This window comes from Onychostruthus taczanowskii, unplaced genomic scaffold (assembly GCF_017590055.1).
Source record: "Onychostruthus taczanowskii isolate IOZ18803 unplaced genomic scaffold, ASM1759005v1 scaffold77, whole genome shotgun sequence".
Classification (NCBI taxonomy): domain Eukaryota; kingdom Metazoa; phylum Chordata; class Aves; order Passeriformes; family Passeridae; genus Onychostruthus; species Onychostruthus taczanowskii.
In genome coordinates, this window is record NW_024505561.1 from 4,672,022 (window position 1) to 4,678,021 (window position 6,000).

A 6,000-nucleotide genomic window follows, 5' to 3' on the forward strand; every position below is an offset into this window, starting at 1 on the left:
GTTTTGGACCGCAGCTTTGGCAGTGGGAGCAGGGTGAGCTGACTGCTGTGTTTCTGAATGTAGCATGGTTCTGATCTGACAACCCTGGTGTGATCCAGAAATGCACCTTATTGCTTCCTGAGAAGGTTTCACAAGGAGATTAGGTGCCTGGCCACATGGGGTGAGATATTTAAAATTAAACACTTATATTCAAAAGACAATCTAGCCGGTGCCCAATATTGGTCAGGGAGCTCCTCACAGCTGGGTGAGAAATGCTGTGCTTTAGTCCTCACCCCTCGTTAGGCTTCAGCAGCCTGGTTTGCCCTGGATTGGGAGTTTGGATTTGTTTTCAGAGACAGACTGACTGATAAGGGAGAAGTTTTAAGTGAGGTGGGCTGAGAGCTGTTGAAGGGTCGAGAGGTACAGCATGACTTTCCTGGGGAGCCTTGTAATGGAGAGCGGCTGAGTGGGGGCCACATCCTCTACCCCTGGATTGTGGCAGAGACAGGAATGCAGGAGTTATGAGGCCAGGAGGAAGGCAGGCAAGAAGAAACATCAAATAAAAACCTAGGGGGTAGGGCAGCCAGCCAGAAGAGAGAAGACACCTAGCCAAATACATAAATAATCCTGGGAAGCCAGAGTAGAATTTCCCAGTGCCTGCAATCTTGTGAGAGCTTGAGACTGGATCTTCTGAGGCAAAAGACTGCCTGTAGCCATGCCCTGAGAAGACAGCCTCCAGGCACCCTGACCACCTTGCACAGGGATCTGGATGAAGAATAATTTTTTTACTGAAATCACATTTCAGTGCCATTTTTATCCCCAGTGCAATGGCACAGTAAATAATTCCAGTTTGCCTTATTATACAGCCCACCTGACAAGCAAAGGCAAACATATATTTGAAGAAGAGGAGCCAAGAGAGTGCATTTAGTCTCCATACTGAGAGTGTCCCAGACTTAGCAAACTTGGTGTCTTTAGTTCAACGTGGTGTTAAATACAGAACCTACTAAGATAAGAACTTGGTGCATTAACATCTGAGGAGCTGTAAACTGTAGATAGCATAGTTCTCAAAAAACCTTTTCATAGACACACTGAAGTTTTTGGTGGGAATGCTAACATAAAACAAAGTAATAATTCTGGAAATGGGGGTGAGGTTTATTCCTTATTTTCTTAAAGTAATCTGGATAAATGCCAATATTTAATATATGCCTCTAATAAATGGGTGCACCTAAACAAAATTATTCTCGGAAAGCTTGAAAATTCCACAGCTTGCAGCTCCAAAGTGTCAGTGGCTGTGGTCTTCATACCTTAGGCAGGTGTGTACTGAAAGACAACCAGATATTTACTGTTGAGATATATTTCCACATCTGCCAAGTTTCTTATCTCTTTCTGTAATGACTTTTTATCACAAAACCCAAAGAAAGCCCACCTGAGAAAAAATGTTAAAATGGCTGAAATGGCAGTGAACTGATTTATCTGCTGCAAGAAGGTGATGTATGTCTGGATAGCTGTCCCAAAAAAGAAGTGGAGGCAATAAACATTAAAATGGCAAGCCAATGCTCTGTGATTGGCAGGAGTCTACTTTGTCACTGACTGTGACAGAGTTTGCAAAACCTATGAAGATATCAGATGTGTAAAAACCAAGAAAAACACATTGTAAGTGTATTTTATGGAACAGAGGTCTTATTACCATAATGCCTTTAAAAATTGTAATACTCTGAAAAGAAGAAATGTTGTAGATGCATTAACTTACACCCTTAAGTTTTGAAATAAATTCAGGAACTTAGACCACAAAAAAATGTGTGAAACAACAGTAATAAATGTGTGAAACAACAGTAATAAATAAAAACAAAAAGCAAGCTGTAATTTTCTGCAATAAACCACTGTTTCATATGGGACACACTCTCTGAAGTTAATGGGAATTAACATGGATAAACAGAAGGATGTGGCCCAAATTTGATCTCCAGGGCGACTTACAAGAAGAAAAGGCCATTTGTAAAGGAATCAGGCTTGAGACACACCTGTAGCCACATTTCTCTTCACAGAGAAAATCTGAACCTCAGAGAAAGGAAAAACAATTCTTATCTCATTTGCTGTGCCTGTGTTTGTGCCAAAGTAGACTGCAATATGGAGATTGTTTACCCGGAGTGATGGTGTTTTGTTTCCTTGGTCTATCAGGGCCAAGCATGTGTGTGTGTGTCGGAACTGTCGGCTGACAGTCACGAGATTCTGGGCAGTTCAGTGCAGTTGTGAGCAGAGCTGAGTGCTTGGCAGATTCAGTTTAGATGTAATGTAATATAGTATAATAAAGTAATTAATTAGCCTTCTGATATCCATGAAGTCCTCCTCGTCATTCCTCTCCTTCATGGGGCGAAAATATAATCTGATACACCCATGTAAAACACTGCATAGTATGTTTTTAAATGGATGTTTACTGAACAGTAATATAACACAGCACAAAAGTCATGGTCTAGACCTGTGAGATGTCACAAAGAGATGTGGTCCTTCACTCACTTTCCAGCGGAGTTAGAGAGCTCAGTGGGGCAGGGCAGGTAACACAGCGCTGCCTCGTCAGCGTGGTCCTCAGGAGACACAGCCGTTCCCCACGCAGGAAAGATCTGTGGCAGCCTGCCCTTTCTCAGTGCAGATGAAGAACAACAATTCCCTCTTCTGCACAATTTTCAAGGATTGGTGGGCCAGTCATATCTCAACCAATATCCCTTGGGGTATTCATAGATACTTTTCAATAAAGAAGTATTCTGTCAAATGCTACCCTTTTGACTCCCAGTCCTTTATTCCATAGAACAGGATAGAAAACTGCTTGCAATTTTTGTAGAGAGAAAAAAGAAAAAAATATTTTGTACTGTCTTGAGACTTGAAGATTTCTGCATTGTCTTGATCAAAAATCCCATAAAATTTCCTTTGAGGGGACTGCAAGAAAGCAGATCTTTGAGTAGAATAGATCAGGAAATTGTATGGAATAAAAGATGGTGATAACAAGGGCTACAGCTTTGCTACATCAGCTATAATAACTTATTATTGACATTTGGTCTTTGAAAACATATTTTCTTCTCCACTGCAGGCTAGAAGAGTGGACTACAAACAATGTTTAATCAAAACTGGAGACACAATACTATTTCTTAAGTAAAGCAAATAAGAACAGCTGAGGAAATAAAACATCCAGGTTTAGAGAAAAGTGTGAACCCAATATTCTTTAAAATATGTCAAATTGATCTGTCAATTTCTCAGATAGAAGCCCTCAAGCCATCAGAATCCATATAAAATTTAGGATTTAGGAACTGAAGCTATGGGGGATGCAATTCTTGGCCCTTGTGAGGGTTTGATTCTCAGGTTATGAGCACCATTGCTTCAGTTATAATGAAATGTGTATATCACACCAGTAGATGAAGTTTGGAGCAGAGAATTAAAAAAAAAAAGGTGGAAAAGAAGAGAGACATCAAAGGAAACTTCAGTTCCATGTGGTGGAAAATGATTTGGACACACAGAAACCATATAGCCACATCTGTGAATATGAAAACAACAGTGAAAAAGACAAGTTTTCCTTTTTTTTTACAACCCCTTGACCAGAAGGTACAGTTTGCATGGGAAACCACAGTTTTTCTGGATTTGTTATGTTCAGGTGAGACTGATGGTTGCTATCCCTACTCCTCTTTCTGGGTTGTTGCCAAAACCAGGTGTTCTGTGGGGCGCAGCAGGAGTGGGGCTGTCCCATGAGTGGGGCTGGGTGCTGCATGGAGCCCAGGGCTGATCATGACCCCTGATGGCTGCTGTACCATGGGTGCCAAGGGCCCTTGACACTTTTGGAAATCAGTAAACCCAGGAAAAAAGCTTCCCACGGTGCTGGGCCAGCCCTGGCCAGAGACAATGCGGAGATGTGGCTGAGATGGGGCATGGCTGAGCCAAAAGAGAATCCTGTGCCCTGGGTGGAGGAGGTGTGCATGGAGGTCACTGGGAAGACTGTCGAGGAGAGGTGGAGTTGAAGGCACCCTCAGGGAGCTGACACAGAAATCACAACTCAAACCAGAAGCATTAGTCTGCTCAGGAATTGGAGGCATCTTGGTAAAGACAGTTTTAAAGGAGGTTATTTGAGCAGAAATGTGCTGTGCTGCTGTCCTCTCCACTCAAGCACTTGCTAGCGCAGCCCAGGAGATTATTTCCCATTATTTATTATTTCCCATGATTAGGAAAGCAGGAAATCTTACATCATCTCAAAGTAACAAATACACCACAGGCACTGCTGAAATAATGTGGCCAAATATTTCCTCACCAGCACAGCAATGCAGGCAAGCTCCAGTTTTTGCCTGGTTGCTCTGGTTCCTGGTCGAGGACAGTCCACTGCAGCTGTGCAACCCAACACCCAATTCTGTGTGCAGATTCCCACTTTCCGCTTTTGAAAACTCAGTCCAGATTTCCTTTCACTCTGAGGCTTCATGAGCTGTGGATGTGTTTTCAAATACCAAACACATTGACTGCATTTTGGAAGGATCTCACTGTAAACACTCAATGAGCTTTTCCTGCAAACTTCATTGTTACAAAATTACAAATGACATGGAAATGAAAACAGGTCAAACCAAATTACAAACATGCATTTTCTGTTAAGAATCCATTTCTCAATGTATGAACTCATTTTTTGGGAAGTATGCCAAAGCATTGTTTTGAATTTATGTCTATCTCTACCAACATGGGATTACAAATACGAAAAAGATGCCAGAATTTATTGTAGGCAGAAGAATGGGGAAATAAGGATAAACTTTTGCTTAAGTCTCCTGTACAATATTTTGTATCTCTGTCTACTACTGGTTGTACGGGATACTCTGGACATTTTTAATTCAAATCCCTATGGGGTGTAATAAAATGGCTGGTATTATAAAATGCCAACAATCCAAGTAGCACACATCCAACAGGTAAGAAAGTCACCCTTTAATGGCACAGTCATTGGCAAGAAGCCCTCATTAGAGGCTGGCAATATCCTGCTTCTTGTAGGCACACATTCATCATCTGATTCACTGTTGTGTCGTATGACTGTGAAGACCATGGCCTGACTACTTCCCTTCCTTCCTAGACTAAAAGTTTCTGCTGTTCCATCTTCCAAACTCAACACTTAATATTTATTATGGAGCAGGAGTCCCTCATTGGCTTTGGACTATTTGTGAGTTCTAACTCCTTGTTATATATATGCAGTCATTTATTCTGAAATGTCCTAGCTCCTAAACACTATTTCACCTAAATATTATATGTTGCCAGTAAGAGAACTAATATACTAAAAATGTCTGTTTTCAAAAGCTGAAAACTACAAAAATACCTGCTGACACATTCTTCCTGGGGATGCTTTAAGCAACTCAAGAACAAATTTGAGTGTTGTAAATTGGAATGACTCTATTGATAACAGTTGAGTTCTTATTTCAGTGTAATTGTTATAAAAAATCTTTTCTCCTTCCAAATAATTTTTTTTGACAGTGGAACTACCATGACTACAAAAACTAGCAGCAGAAGTAGAGGAGCAGGTGGAGTCATCAGACAGTCTAGACTATACATTACAAACTCCTGTGGAAGGAGAGGTTAGACTGAAAGAGACTATTTGTGTGATGACATTATTTGCAGAAGGCTGCTGTTGACACCACAACATTAAGCATTGCTGAAGTAATCTTCCAAATCTTATGCAAAAAATTTCATTTCCCTTGAGATCTACTTCTATAAGGGTGAAGGATGCCTTGGGGACAATATCACTATCACAGTATCGTCTCACTGGCATCTTTCTCAGACAAAAAATGCCTGCCCCTGTTGTTCAGAAAACTGATATGAGTTGTCAATAAATCACCAAATAGTAAATTCATTTAAACAAAACAACTAGTGCTATGGTTTGAGACATAGAAGAGTTGTAAAACACATACCTGCCTCTTCCTTCAATGATAAAAGGGCTCTGTGCTGGACAGAAATCTCTCAGAGAGTAATGGACAGATGGATTTGAGCCATGCTGGAGCATGAAGGGAGGGAGTGGCAGAG